Genomic DNA, 17,278 nt, shown 5'->3' with positions numbered 1-17,278 from the left:
GGTGTGTCAATCTATAATGCATTACCTAGATAGACGCTACATTGCAACACATTAGAAGAGGTTTATTTTCCATGTTACTTATAGTTTTGGTCCTGACCAGCCATATAGGCGATATGAGCAATGAATTCTATATCAGAAGCATTTTTTTAATGTTCATCTGCTCCCTTGTTTTCACCAAAGGCAGCACCACCTGTTGCAATGTCACATAACAACTGTCATCAGTTTTTTACACAATTTCTGTGTTTTCTGAACATGACTGTGGCTGATTTTGGGGAATAGTGAATGCATTTTTTTATCTAATCTAAATGTCTGTTTACTTTAAGTGTTGCTAATTGATATTTGAAGAGGGATGAGTGCTCATCTGGCTCTGATTGGCTTACAACTAGGGGATCTACAAAGCATAAGAGAAAGTCTTGTAAACCTGTTCACCACCATCATGTGGACTGGCATCTCTACAGTTCAGACATTTTTATAGGATTATTCATTTGCTCATAAAACCATTGGCTCTGATCTCACTTCGGTATTTGACATACCAAGCGAAAAGGTCTGAAACATGCTGGAATGCATTGGCAGCTTGTTAAAGAGCTTTACAGGAAAGTTGATGTAAAAATGAACATTGATCAGACATGCTCTCCTTAACAATAATTAATATCTCCGTAATGGTCATAAAACATATGCTGTTCTTTCATTTGCATAGCTGTTATGATGATTGGTCAGTTTATTTATCAGATTTGGGGTAACTGTATTTGGCATGTCTGCATGTACATCAAAGGGAAAAATTTGGTAACGCATTACAAAAAATGGATTAGCTTAGTTTACATGAACTAACGATAAACATCATACTTTTACAGCATTTATGAATCTTTGTTATTGATAGTTAATGCCAATACAATTGTTCATGTTAGTTCACAATTTATACTGCATAATGTTAACATCTTATATTTATATAATATATCAAATATTTTATTAAACAAAATTAATAAAATTCATGTTTGCTAATGCATTGACTAATGTTAACAAATACGACATTTTTGTGAAGTGTTACCAATACTTCAAATAAAAACACATTATCTGGCAATTGATTCAAGGATTAATAAGAAATTAATTTAAATTTGGCTACGAAAATTTAATACAAGTTGTTTTAACATTGTCTTTCGCCGAGCCATATCGGTTTGATTAAGTTAAATTTGCAGAATATGAAAATATTCTACTTTATTTTGTTATTGCTTTATTTTGTCTTATTGATACTGTTTAAAACACATTGAAGGCAGATGAGCTAAAGAAGCATTTGTAACTACTTTCCAAATAAGGATACAAAGAGGATCAGATTACCACATGACATTGGAATGAATTCTGGGACAGCGAGTTCAAAGGGTCCCAAATATCACGTTTCGCCAGCGCTTGTTATCAGTGTCAACAGTTGCCGAGCTGTTTGTATTGGCCTTGCACCTTGTGGGTATAGTCCAGAATGTACCAGAGAACAGGGCACAACAACAGTCCTCGCCAGATTATCTTGAAACCAATCGTTTTAAGGTCGCTCATCGGTATCGAATTTACCAAGACACGTACGTGATAACCAAGCATTTTAGCAGCACATTTCTGGCAGACGCACAGCAACGTGCTTCAAAGTGAAGCTATATTTTGATGTTTTTAGGATGAAAGAGGGAGAGAAGGTTGAGATTGAGATTAAACTAGCCACACTCTTCAAGCAAAGGGCATCAATATGCATGTGGAGGATGTTTATTGTAACAGTCCATCCAGTGTTGTCGAACACTTCGCTGCCTGGTCCCAAATCAGTTCCAGGTGCTGGTAAAATCACGCTGGTTTGTTGAGAAAAATGAATTGAGAAAAAAAGGCTGGGCGAGACAGAATTAGGTGCAATGAAGTGGAAATGTGCGATAATGCTTTTGATAGTCCTCTTAGGAATTGTAAAATATGTTAGTGGCTTTCATCAGTAATAGGACAGACAGTAAAAAGAATGAAACGCAGAAAATGTGCCACAATATCCTGCTGTTTTTAAATGTCCCGACATCCTGTTATCTGTGTGTGTTTGGTAGAAATATTCATCAGCAATGTTCAGTTCTACATTTCCCAGGTCAGCAAAACAAATCCTGGGGCAGCTCTGCTATGAAAAAACTCTCACAGATCAACCCAACATAAGGAGCGCTTTCACAATATAAATAGATGGGTCTTTGACCTGCGCAGTGTGATTTCCGTATTCCCGTATTCCAGAATTTCCGGCCCCAAAAACATTTGATTAATCGGCCAGACTTCTCTCTCCTGACCATTGTTGTCAATGCAAAGCTCATTATTTTCTGAGCAGCTCCGGCGTGCTGTTAAAATGCCAACAACCTTTCATTCACTTGCGCAACCTATTACAAGTCCAAAGCAATTACCCTCAAATTTGCTTGTGTTAGTTAGCAGCTAGGCCACAGCTAGAGCTGACAATGTGCTCATTTACAGCAGCGGCAAGTGTCCGGGTTTTATGTTTTTTCTTAAAAAGGCTATTCTTATTCCCCTTATGGTCATTTATTGTGTTGGTTAAGGGGAGCCAGGTGTGAATTCTGGCTCTGCACAATTGAACAAGTGCTCAGAAACTATTATGTCAATTCATCCTCTGAAAATGATTTATAATACTGAACAGACATGACTTAAAGCCGAATGGGTTGTACACTAATTCAAACTGTTGGTCATTTTTGTATTTGGGCAGTTTTTATTAATGTGTCTCAAACACAATTCTTAATAAATTTTAAGATTTTTAAATGAGAAACATGCTAAGCTTTGTCAAAAATTTACTTGCCTACATGTGAGATGACTGTATTTTTATCTATCCAAAAATACATATACATCATTCTCATGTGAATATATATTAGCGTGCGATGTGCAACGTCATTAGCATTACCTCAAATATAAGCTAGGCATTCCAATATTATTACTTTATTTTATGACATCATTATATTTGTGACTTCTCTGTTTCGAGTTCCTTTGTCCAAGAATAAATGTAAAAATCGCGTTTTTTTTTATTATGAAAGCTAAAGTAAGGCACATAGACTTTTAAAACATCAATAAAAAAATGCTCACAGACAAGTAAACCGTCAAAATTATTGATGATTCTTAATTATTCTGGCTAAATGCAACATACGTCACATTTGAAACAACCAAATACAAGCATAAAATATCTTATAGTTTTGAGATTTAAGACAACTGAGGTTTTCCTTAGTTTAAGATGATATTTACAACGGCTTTTATTTCGAGAATTTGGATTCTTCTTACATGATTCGTGAGAAAAAAATTGGGAATACACATTTTTGGAATACAAAATATTCCCAACTTTTATTGTAAATTAGACTTATGGCAGAAATATGGCAGTTAAGCAGAGTTTTCTTAAGAATGTATTGTAAATCAGACCCCTGGTGTTATACAGCAGCAAACCATACGTTAAGTAGATCTGATGTAATTTGGTACTACTATGGTTTTTAGTCACCCCCCGTGGTTTTCTATTAAGCAGGGTGACACAACAAACACTGAACCTTTGGTGACCTGCGAATGGCTAATTATAGTCAAACACCGCTAGTTATTCCCTCAGGAGTTTACCTCACAAAAGCAACACGTCCCCCCTGAATCATAAATGCCTCCTGCTTATTCTTTGGCTCATGTACATACAAGTCAATCCAACACGATTAGACAGATTTCCCAACTCCGTCTGCTTCAGATCTAAATGGCCTATGTGATACAGTATGGCACAGTTCCAACCTAGACACATTTGTAATTTTACTGTCAGATTAAACGATTTAAAAGCGTTAACATCAGCGTGTTATGAAAGGAAGGTTATGTATGGGGGTTCACAGACAGAATTGTCTGAGGCTTCTATGAATTTCATGTGTTTCAAGGGGGTGTTGAATGTAGTGGCCCTTCTTGAAATTCTCTTACTCTCAAGAGGTCATGAAGGTCAAAATTCTTAATGCTGTCTTCCATAAATTCCTATGGAAAAACTACAGTCATTAGTTTGAATGCACGTTTAGGCTGCCATTGTTTTAGACTTTACAGTGTAAAGTCACATGTCCTTTTCCATTGTAAAGTTTACGTGACTGTTTTTCAATACAATGGAGTGTCATGATTCTGCTTTCATGTCATGTCTATTCTTGGTCTTGGGGCGGAGTCATGGCATAGCCTAAGGTTGTGCGTGGAGGGAGAGATGGTGATCCTTTTGGCTTGCTATACTCTCTCTCTGGTCTGCGTCTTTGTTCCCGCCATCTTGTTTCCTCGTTAGCTTTCCTCGAGTGTTCCTCCCTATCACCTGGTCCTTGTTAATTAACCTCTGTCTGTCTCCCTTTAAAACATCCTTGTGTTCATTGTCCTGTGCTGGTTAATTGTACGCCGCTGTACGCCGCTGTACGCCGCTGTACGCCGCTGTACGCCGCTGTACGCCGCTGTACGCCGCTGTACGCCGCTGTACGCCGCTGTACGCCGCTGTACGCCGCTGTACGCCGCTGTACGCCGCTGTACGCCGCTGTACGCCGCTGTACGCCGCTGTACGCCGCTGTACGCCGCTGTACGCTTACTTATGTGCATTGTCTGACGTCTTTGTGTTTTGGATTGCCTTGTTCCTGTTTCCCGTGTGTTTGGACTTATTATTTAGATTATCCTGGACCTTGTTGTTTTGCCCCCCTCGAGGGAAGTTTTCTGTTAGAGTTTCTAAAGTTTCTTGTTTTCCCCATCGTAGGATTATTATTTTATCGAATAAATATTCTGTTTACCCCTTCATTGCTGCCTGCGCTTGGGTTGTTTCCTTCCGTTCCGTGACATGGAGGTGGATGGCGACTTGGAATGGCTGTAGTCACCATTCGCTTTCATATAATAAAACTAAGTATAGATTGAACATTCTGTTAGTGTTAGATAATAACTCTGGGTGTGTTCCAGCGAAGTCATGGAGGTAAAACAACATGAAGGGTGAACTGTCCGTTTAATTCTCCATTCATCAATACAATCACTACAATGTTTCTGATGTACGCCACAAGGCTTTTTTACTGCACTCAGAGGAAAGAAGTTTTCTTTCTGAATTGCTTTCTAAACGCCTCTTAAAACATAAATGTTAAAAGAGTTTCTGACACGTCTTTAGTATCTTATGCTTGCTCAAAGGCAGTTTTTATTTTATGAGAGTGTTTTATGTTTGTGCCTGTAAAAATGCCCTATTCTTGTTCTCTCTCCAGGCTTCAATCTGGCAAAAATAATATTGCTAGTATAACTATAGCCATAGTTTTAAAAACGGGTATAACACAGACGTTCTTACTCTTATTTTGAGCAGTCAGCTATTTGGACTTCAGAGCAGTTTTTTACTCTCTTGAGGGGAAACCATGGCATGGAAACACCCATAATAAACAGTGCAGTTGCACAACAATAAAAATCATAAACACATCTGTAGTGCTAAACAAATCTCAAAACTCAAACACATTGTCAGCCACCCTACACTCACACACAACACACACTTTTTTTATGCAGATGACCCTAATAAAAGACTGCAATGATATTTTCCGATTGGTTATCATATTCATTCACTGTACTTTGTGATCTGTATGAAACACCAAGTTACTTCAGAGTATAGCACTGTGTATAATGCATCCAGTAAGCTTTTCTTTGGAGTGTTGCTTTTGGTACTTACTTTACTTGTTATTAGCATTGCTAAAATGATGTTCAAAATGGTGAATATACATGCAGCGTTCTGCCATCTAGTGTCAGATGATTTAAATACAGTATCTTAATTTTCAATAATATTTTATATTCACAATATTTTGTAATTTTATATCTTCAGTACAATTATCTTGCTTATGTAAAATTGAAAATATTGCCTGTTGTGTAATTTTTTAGTGTGATAACAATTGGATGTTTACTGATTTTTCAGAGTAGGAGTCTTTTACACTTTAGCATGAAGTATTTATTTCCACAGGGTTGCCTATTATGGTATAATGATGGAAATTTCTTTTTAATAAAATGGCAGTTTATTCTTACTGGCTAAGGCTTATTCCTTCATGTAGCCAGCATTTATATAAAAATAATCCTAAAATGAAATCTATAAAATAATCATGAATAATTTAACATTTTTATTTACACATGCCGTATTGTAAATCTATTGTTTTCTTAATGTAGATGTTTATAATGGATTTTTATATTTCAGTGTAATTTAATAAAATGTTAGGGCTGTCAAACAATTGAATTGCATCCAGAATAAAAGTTTGTTTACATAACATATGTCTGTGCGCTTTAAACACAAAAACATACTCATGCATGAATATATATTATGTAAATAATTATTGAGATGGACTTATTTAAAGCATACATAACTAGGGATTTTTAATCACCTACTTTAGTATATGGAATGTCCAACAAAGTTTATGTACATAGGTGTAATAATAGGTAGTTATTCTTACCTTACTTCTTGACTGACTCTCAAATGATTCATTCCATGATTCATCCGTCTAATCCCCTCCTTTCCACTAACCTACTTTTACGTGATTGGTCAGATGGTCTACTCTGCTGCGATTGGTCTACCGCGAAGGAGGCTAACGAGCTACATGGTTTGGGGTAGTTTTCAAGTGCAGTCCAAGCAAAATGTGGGCGGGGACTATATGTAGTTACATTAATCCGTGGTGGTTCGCGAATTGGACTACGGAAGACTCGTTTGAGTGATTCAGAATTGACTCCCTTATTTCCAAGCCAATAACTTTGTTATTCATCCACCTTCGGATTTACAACTAAGCAGACTGCATAATTTTAAACACCGCAACATCACACGCTGCATGAAATGTAATTTTCATGATCTCAGGTTATGCGTTTATAAATACAAAATTAATATGCACAGTACACATACATATATTATGTAAACACAAACTTTTATTCTTGATGCGATTTATCGTGATTAATGGTTTGACAGCCCAATAACATTTATACAAAATAAATAGCAATTCTATGCAAAAAATATTTTTTTTGTAACATGATCTGATTTAATAAAAGTGCTGAGACTTAACAATGCCCTCAGTTGAAGACGCACCCCATTGCATCTTTTAGACCAACATTTTCTGGTCTTTGCATGTGGAAGTGTTGAGCTGGCTGTTTCTTTGCTCTGAAAATAAAAGTACAGATGACAGAAAAGGAGCAGCTCTGAAGTGCTTTAAAACTGCCTGATGTCGGCATGTTAATTCTTTCTTATTGCTCTCATAGGAGGAGAGCATCACCTCATTTCTCTCTCTCAGGCTTTGGACAACTAACCATCAAAGTCTTACCCTGTAGTCAATGTGCTACTTCATTAATTAAGCCCATATGTCGCTCTTTCCTCATAATGTACAATTTCTCCTGACTGGGCAGTGCTGTGCTGGGGACAATACATCGCCTACAACATAGAAATACTGCAGGCAGTGTTAAGTCAACACTTTTGTTGTGTTAAAAAAGTACACTAGTCCAGATATAGATGGTGGTCTGAACACGTTTTAAATAACCTGCGGTTTAATTATAGTAAGTGTTGTAACCGTATTTTTAGAAGACTGATTACCATTTGTATTACCATACACAAACTAAAGGTACCTGAAAAGTTTTCTTCACATCCAGGTTCTTCTATGGCATATTCTTGGATTTACTGACACTTAGTGTTGTCGAGGGGGATCATCATGTAAAGCAAATATTAGTATTAGTATTTGTTATATCCTTTATTTCTATATTGTATTTTGCATATTATATAGCATCGTTGTTTTTCATTGTTGCAAATCATCTTTACATTAAAAAAGAAATATTAAATGCATGACATTCTAGTACATTGTATTATTACACTTTTCCCAACACAATATACTACTGAAATTTTCTGTTTGTAGCGCTAATAAATTTTGTGTATATCAACATTTTTATCATGGGCTGTACATTGTAATACTGTAAACTTATTGCAAATGAATGTAAACCGAATGTGTGTTCTCAGTTACAGAACACAGAACTAGAGCTTCTACACATCTTCCATTTTGACTTCTTTCATTTACCAATTAAAATGAATGAAAGTCATTTGTAAGTGGTTATATCATTTTACCCATGATAAAGTAGTGATCAGCTTTAAAATGCTTCAGATGTGCCACCGATATGACTTTGCCTTTGTCTCCACATATACATTTCAAAATTATTTATTTTTGTACATTCATGAAATGGAAATGATTTGAACTATTTACCAGTGATTTAGAAATACGATAACAGATACAGATTTTTTTTAAACAAGACTTATTAACTGTGGTATTTTGTTTCTGAAGTCTTTTTAATTAATTAATGAATCACGTTTTAATCACTATTTTCCTGGAATGCAAACACAAATCAGGATTTAGTTTTTTGCAATGAAAATCTAGAACTTGTGGAAAGGTGCCTGTAGAGTGTAGATACTAGCATACTTTCAATCACAAAACCGAGAGAGATGGAGAGGGACACGTAGAGAGAGACACGGGGAGAGAGAGACAAGGGGAAAGAAAGACACAGAGAGAGAGAGAGAGAGAGAGACACGGGGAGAGAGAGACAAGGGGAAAGAAAGAGAGAGAGATAGAGAGACAGACACGGGGAGAGAGAGAGACGGGGCAAGAGAGAGGTTTTATATGCGCACATGCTAGCCGAACGTCCTTCAGAAGACACAAGAGATGGAGGGCGGTGTCAAAGATACAAGCGTTACTCTTCCCCTTTATTTTGTGGTCTTTATTACTGTCTAATGCACATCACTATTCACACACCTCATTCTCAGACCCTCCCACAGCACACACACTGCCAACACCTCTAAAACACACACAAGGGCAATGTACTTTATTCACTGCTGAAGTACAGCACTCAGAATTCCACACTCGTCTGTACTGGAGAAAATGAGGGAGAGAAAGGTATAAGAGAGGTGAAGTAAAAGAGAGATCAAGGATGATGCACGCTGGCCCAGCAGCGCCGCAAAAATGTCACTACGAGCTGTGTTATAAATCACTGACCGCTGTGATGTGTTTACTCATTACACCGAGGTGCAGCTCTGTCATCCAGAGTCTTATTTAGTCCTCCAGAACCCAAACCCGAGGCCGCCGCGGCCCCAGTGCTGATCTTATCCACCCAGTGGTTGAGCTGAGATAAAACCAACTGCGCTCAGTTCACAGTCTAAACATTTGTCTCCTACTTTAACGTAATTGTTTACAGAGAGCTAGTTGGTAGTACCGGTATAGGGATGTTTTTTTGTAGGTTGCGGATGCAGGCTGCTTACATATAAACTCACTGCAGATAATGGCTCATGGGTCCTAGGTGGAGAATGTCAATTTTTTAGTAGCACTTGAGCAGTCTCTTCCTTTGATCCTGGCGTTTCTATAATATAAAACAATATACAATATAAAACAAGGTCATACCTATAGAGTATTCACATCACCTTCACAGCTTACATTCATCAGATTTCTGATACATTCATTTTTAAAGCCCTGAGGTAAAGAAAATCAGGACCCGTGCGTGAGAAATGAATGTAATCCATCTTTGGGGCAGGAGTGAGATACGGGAGCACATTTCTGATACATACATGCAGCTGTCCGAGAGCTTTCAATGTCTAGAGGCACGTTGAGAATGGGAAGCTTAATAATGGGGAATTACTGTGTGCAGTTAGTTTTCTCGTAGATGACTGCCAAGGAAGTTTATAAAGTAATAACTAAATTTCTCTGTTTTTCATGTAACAAGACTTTCTTTATGAAGACGATGATATTCAGTGATGAATAGTATATCATAGAATCCATACCTGAATTCACATCTCTAATTGAGTCAATTTAGGTTAATTAAGGTCTTCCAACATGTGATGATTCTCTCAATCCCATACATAATATTCAGTTTAATCAATTAAATTGTATATAATGTGATTTAGATTTTAAGACACAGCATTATGCAAAGCAGGACACACAGTTTGCGCAAGCCCGCGTTGTATAACGAAGATGTGTGTTTGTGCTGCCCTCTTTGTATACAGACGGGTGTCTGTGGAGCCTGCGTTGTTTAAAGAAGACATGCCTCAATTTCTAATAAGGATGTTTCGATTCACCGTGAGTTGGTTTAAAATCGATTATATTATGTGACGGTTGAGATTTTATTTAAATCGCAATACATGTTTTGAACAGCAGGGGTTGCTGTGTTTACTGCAATCTTGTAAAACGCGGATATGCTGATATTTATGTTAAAAAGCCGATAAAAGTACAGACAAAGTCTTAGTTTGTTTATTTTGAAGAGATTCCTGCAAACATGTAATTAAAGTTTAATCGAAATAAACAAACAATAGCACGGAAGTAAAAGGCCAGCAGCCACCTCACGGTCGACTGCCGGCCATAAGAACATAAGTACAAACTTAAACATGTCCTGGCCCTCAGCGGTACCGTCGCTCGTCCTCTTATACTCCCGATTTCCTCCGTGAGATATGCGGGACCGGTGTGCACTCAGGTGATTCAAACTATCACTCACCACATATTCATTTTTTATTTGATTTAGAATTCGCTTTGGATTTAGTTTTCTTTCACAAAGAAACGTGCAGCATATAAGAAATAATAAAAGGTCAGTTGTTAATTCCTAATTTGTGTCAACTCATTTTGTAAAAATAAACTGAGTTAATCGTATCGTGAGATCAGTATGGTGAGTCGCATCGCATCGTGAGCTGAGTGATTCGTAACATCCTCGTTTCTAACTTTTTTTTATTGAATATAACATAAGACAATACAATCAAGCCTTACTTTATAACTGCTCAGCTCACGCTGTATAAAGATGTGTCTCTGCCCAGCTCATGCCTAGACACGCCACACTTTATAACAACATGTCATGACATGTTTATGTCATCGACCATCACAATGTTTCACTGTAGACATCGTCCGATGCCAATTTGGAAGACATCGCCCAACCCATTGAATACTTTTAACTGATTCGTCATACAGTAACGGTTTCTTTTGCAATCTGTTATATTATCATATTAAAGCATGTAATTATCTTTAACTGGTTTTCGAAAGCTGGTCTCCTTAGCATGGATGAGTAGACACACACGACCATTATGAGCCCAAGGTTTAATCGGGAACGTTTAGGGAAGTCATGCATTTGGCGGTCATGTTTCGCCTCAGGGCAGCAATTTCAGTCACAACTAGAAAACAGTCCTGTATATATGTCCTGATCATCACTGGCCAAAATCACAACTGAATAGCATATTTCCAACAGGTAAACCAGATATCAACTGTCAGGAATGGAACTTTCTTCGCGATGGCGGTCATATTGAGCGTTGGATTCCCTTACCCATTCATACTGTAGGAATGGCAATGGCACATTTTTCTCATTAGTACCTCTTGTGTTTAAGAATAATACAATAGCTACTGTTTTCTTCTCGGCTCACCACGTTCCTACACATTTGATAGCTGTATGTGTGCCCTCAATTTATGTGGAATGTAAAAAACATGTGTTCATCTGTTTGATATCAAAATAGTAAAATTACTAAATATTTTGGGTAATGAACAAAGAACTTCATCTCAACAAACAAAGCATCATTTGATTCCTTGTGATATGACGTGTTTAATCTGCAAAAGATTTCAGTCTATAATTAGAAGAGGTGGTTCTGTGGCTACTTTACATCTCTGTCAGAATAAAAGGCTGCTCGGGGCACAAAGATATGTTGCCTCTTAATCTTGAGACTTCAATTTGTAACATTTGTTGCTACAATTAATCAGTAGGGTCCTGATAATGCACACCTAAGGTAATACATATGTTTGGGAGACTGAGTGTCCATTGGTGAAAAATTGCAGCTGTCTGGAGATTAATCATGTTTGAGAGAGAAGAGAGATCGAGAGAGGGAGAGAGAGAGAGAGAGAGGGGTGTCACGTCTCTAGAGGAAAAGACTGCAGGCATGAGTGACTCTCAGTGGGTCGAAGAAGCTGATTAATTGGCAGCCTGTTGAATGCAGGGAAAAGCGACTGTCCAGACACACATCATAAAGCACAAAGCAAGGGCTCGACTGCACTCGGGGGAGGCCTGAATGGACAATCCACTGTAGATATCAGCCATGGCTCTTCCCTTCAGCATCTCTCCAGCTTTCCCTTGGGTACATTGATGCCATCTAGCTCAACTTGTGGTGCTCACACAACAATTTCTTGTCAATAATGACCCTTCAGCAGAACATGGAATGAGCTACAGGTCAGGTTAGAGGGTAAAGGTCAGAGGTGAAGGCAAGTTTGGGGTATCAATTTGTTCTGGTGTTAAGGTAATTCCAATCTCACGTAGCTCCATGTTTGACTTGTCCACATTGAAGCTTGCTGGGAAACTTGACTGACATGTAAGAAAACAATTTTACTTGTTTTTTTATTCACCTCTTTCTATATATGAGGTTGAACGTACCACAATAATAAACCGGTGTCGAAAAAAACCCTCCCTGGTCGGACATGTGACTTAAAACAATGGATAATACGCATTTTTCAATCATTATAGGGTTAATCTAAAATGATGTCGTTGAGTCATAAATGTTTACAAACCAAGAATCATTACCTTCATTTATAAACAAATTCTTTGTTTATTCAGAGACATTGTAATAGACGTCTTTGCTTCATGAAACCTCCACATCGACTCCGCAGTCAGCGAGCGCTTCAAATATCAAGACACTTAGCTCGCCAAAGCGAGAGCCACTTGAGTGGTTACAATTAAAGCAAGGCAACAGTCGTTTTTCAGTTTGCTCATGCCTTTCAAATTGATCACATTTTTTCTCCCCGGTGCGGAAAGCCATTTGCCAAAGAAACAGATGGTCAGTGATTTTATGTGTGATTTTGTAATGTATGGCTTCCTGCTAAGATAGTTTGAAGTTTATATGCTGTGAAGTAAAGGCAGGAGATAGCTGTAAGCCTGGAAGGCTCAAAGTACTGCTTTTAGGGGTGGTTTAAGAAGTTGTTATTATTATAATACCTTTAGAGGATCTGTTCAGTACATTTGAGTGTTTGAGGGCATTCTTCTGGACTTTTAGCTGCTCATCCAGAACAGTAGATGGCAGAGGTGGACCACATTTTAACCTAGAGCAAGACCAAAGGTGGGCACGCTTTTAGTAATGGGGTTCTCACTTATATAAGAATGCAGTCTCTGTTTTGTTTTTCTTATCTGCAAGAAATGACGCTGTACTTCCTTATCAACTCCTGCACCCATATTTTATCTCCAAAAGTGCCACGCTGAGTCAGAAAAGCATGAGTCTTGTCTGTGATAGAGTGAATGGATCTGACTTTGATCACTGACCTATTTCATAAAGTCATTGATAAATATAATATCAGCTATGCAAATGATTATGCATGGAAAATTGACTGATTTTGAACTTTTTAAAGGACTCTGAATATTACAAATCCATGACATGGAGATCTTGCAAATGTTACGTTTACATAAGAGCCGAAGCAAAATGCTATAGAATTAGTTTATTGTTGGGTTTCAGCCCGCTGGCATATTTCCGAGTGAAGAGAAAGCGTTATGTAGGTCATTTTGGTGGTTGAGTAATTGTGAAAGCAACAGTATAACATCTATAGATTAACCATGCATAATAAGAGCAGATATATGCATTAAAGTAAATAGGGTCCATTTCGAAGCGCAGAAAACAATAGAACTTATCTCAGAAGGCGAGCACTGTGTGTTCCGAGAAGAGGATATCAACACGGAAATGGGAGGATGGAGAGGAAGATGGACTCGAGCCCCTGATGTGGGAAGAAAATAATGGAAAAGCAGAGAAGCTTAAAAAAGTAATCTTTCTAAAATGACTTGATTTTTTTCCAGCAAGCCTGTGCCCTGTACTAATTGAGATCGGCGGCAGGCCGTGTTCAGCCATGGCCCCTTTCTGCACTGGAGGGTACAGGGATTAGGCAGAGAGAGGAAGCCCAACTGGACAGAGTCACTGGGCCATAGACAAGGCATGGGGGGGATGGGGTTCGGGGTGCAAAAAATCAAGCAGTGGGACACATCAAATATTTCGGCGATTTCACATTCACATAATTTGGTCTGTTTTGAGTGGACTAAGTGAATAAAAGAAAGTTTTAGGTGGTTGTGCCCTGTGGCTACAGATTAGATAAAAGGAACAGGTTGTTGAGCCAAAAGTAATACTGGGGGTACCAAAAACTCACCGGTAGTTTCTGTATAATCTTGATTCAAATACCTGAAAAAAAGTTAAACCTTTTCCAAAGTCACACATTTAACCTTTTATTAAATACTACAGCGTTACGCTACTACATAATACAGCTGCATGAATATATCTAGTTTTGACTTTTTGCGCAAGGCCATTTTGAAATTGGTACTCGAAACCAACATAGAAAAACATTCCTAGAGAAAACAAGCATTTGTGCAAGTGCACTTTTACCACCCTACTATTTTAAACTGTTCAGTCCAATTAAAAAAATCTGACTTTTAAAAAGTCTCAAGCCCCCTGTTGGTTTATTATATTATGACTTCTGTAGATGGAATTTCAGTAGGCGAAACTACACAATCATGACTCAAAGAGCACAGAGTTCATATGAGTTATAGCATTAGGCAGGCATAAACACACATTTTACTATACGTTTACAAAATATAAAAAAAGTCCTCCACTTGAATTAACCTTGAATCTTCAGCATTGTGTTTTTGCTGGGTGGCAGAAATGTTCTGCGTACCATGCAGATGAATAACCTTCAACATTTTTTGTTCGTTCTTTTTGAATCGCCATCAAACATTATTCCATTTACCTCTTTGATCATTTATACGTTGCTACTAAACAGTATAAATCGCAGCAAATACAATCATCACAGCGAACTGAACTGCTAAGCCTCGTTATCACAATGGCGTACATTACTGTTGTCACTTCAAATTCATTTTATTTGGAATATTATTTGTGAAATGTACTACTTGCATTTTCTGTTTTACTTTCACAAGCAAACATCCAAAAATGTTGCATCGTAAATGTAGTTTAGTTTGCTTCTGATGCAACGGGCGAGTTTGAGTTTTAGTCCAAACAATCAAGACCTAGCTATGGTTGTCTAAAAGCAATCGGTGCTGTGTAAGACAATAACATAAAGATCTGCGACAGTAATGGGTCATTATCTATCTTAAATGTGGCCGCATTCGACTAGTTGGATGCGCGGTTATCTCCTCCTGCGGCAGTTCTGGAGATGGAGGACCTTGCACTTGAATGCACCACAAGACAATGAAACCTGCTTGTCCTTTAATTAAAACAAGCCACCAGCTGTTCTCCCAACAATTAAATATGAATGGTATGAAGGTGTGGTATTTAAATAGAGTTTGGGCGGCATTGCTTCTTTTTACAGATGATTTAGCAAGCAGCTGTTGCCTATTTGAGGTTCGATGAAAGTTGGTGCCAGTTGGCCAGACCACTTTCTTCTGACATTGTTTCTCTTGATTTAGATCCCTCAGAGTCTTGCAGCTCCCCTGCTTCTCAGCCGTGTGTGCAGATCCACTGGTCACACCAGTGCCGCCCATGTGATCATTAGCTCATCGCTTATCTCGAATTGGTTTTCACCCACCAATTTTTAAGATGTTCTACCAGGTTGAAGATGTAGCTGCGTGGTTGCAACCAGAGCTGTTAAGAGGGAGAGTTGAGACAACGTAAGTTCTAGATGCTTGAGGGTCACGTGATTCATGAAGACTTCCAGTAGTTCCATAATGTAGGGTTATTCTTTTAATTCTTTAATACTTTATTATTTATCCTTTAAATTTCTTAAAAGTTCATCTTTATTGGTCTAATCTGCTGTAGCTCAATGCGTTTCTAGTAATTTCCAGGAACTATTGAGAGTCTCCATGAACCGCCATTGCTGTGAATAAAAAAAAATTGATTGAAGTGAACGGAGTTGATGTGACTAGCTCTTTCAACGGCTCTGGTTGCAATTTGGTCTGTATGCATTTATGTAGGGGTGTCTGATTCTTTTCAATGTAGATTCATGTTTGAATTCAAGGGAGAAAAGAATGGTGTCGGATGGGAGTTAATACGCTTTTGTGACGTACCCCTCTCTCCTCTGAGATGCAATCTGGAGGGATGTAGTTTTAGCACCCTGTTTACTATAAGAATTAGGAAAATCAGGTTATAGAATAGTTAAAAAAGCTATGGTTAAAGTCCCAGTGAAAATTACAATGTTTATTTTTTCATGAAATATTGCAACCTTTATTGTAAATGGTTTATGAATGTGGGTCATTCTCTTATTAAAATTTGTGTGCCCTCATAATCCATTTTATATCTCATATGTTAGACATCTTGGACGGTGTTAACTCCTCCTCTATCTGTTAACTCCTCCCCTATCTGTTAACTCCTCCCCTTCAACTGTCAGTCTGCTGCCAGTTCCATTTCAAAATACAACGGCTGTTTTTATAGCTAGATCCAATGAAATCGCAGAAAAAATGAAAGCCACGGCCAGTATTTTTCCCATTCGAAATTCCTTTTCACTCGGAAATGTGTCAAAATACGAAAGTAAAACGATCACAATTTCTAGTTCACGGGGACTTTAAGATGTAGATATTTAACATACTCGTTTTCCGCATTCAACAGTTTAGAGAATCATTTAATCTATAATGATAAAACAAGCAGATCACACGTACATGTATTTCTAGTTATACATTCAAATTACGCAAATCTCTGCCACTATCATTCATTTCTTTACAGTTTAATCTGGGTGTGTACATCAGTCAGTCTCACTCAGCTGTGGCCTTTATCTCTTTCACAGAATTTAAATTCTGAACCACATTTCACTCTCTTTCCATGTCTATCTAAATGACTGTCCCTTCCTAAAACTCAGTCCTCATCCCACTTCAAAAATATACTGCTAGGTCAGCTAAATGGCAAGTAGACTGTGTCTGTAGGTCCCTGTAAGGTGACTGAGGTGGGTGAGAGAGCAAGAATTGAAAGAAAGAGAGAGAGGGAGAGCGAGAGATCCAGTGAGGCGAAGAGGAAGGCGAGACGGCAGGATTGACAGAAGTGAGACAGTGATTTGCCTCTGTTTCACAGCCCTGCTGACTGACATTAATGAAAACTCACACGGAGCCAAACACAACGCATGAAACACAGGGAATAAACAAGGTCGCTCAGAGGAGTGTGTCATCTAAAGTCTCATCATTTCCTCACAGAATGTTCCCACTTGAATCCATTTGTATGACTGTTCGTGTATATGTGCATTTGTGTCTTCAGATGCGAGATCTGATGTTCAGTCACTCTTTGTACATGATTTTTATCCACAGCGATGTTCTCTTGAATCGCCAAATATCTTAAGACACATGAAACTTCTCAAGGCTGTCCAGAAAA

This window comes from Triplophysa dalaica, chromosome 14 (genome assembly GCF_015846415.1).
Source record: "Triplophysa dalaica isolate WHDGS20190420 chromosome 14, ASM1584641v1, whole genome shotgun sequence".
NCBI classification, from domain to species: Eukaryota; Metazoa; Chordata; class Actinopteri; order Cypriniformes; family Nemacheilidae; genus Triplophysa; species Triplophysa dalaica.
The sequence above is the reverse complement of the archived record's forward strand: the minus strand, read 5'-3'. Positions refer to the sequence as shown.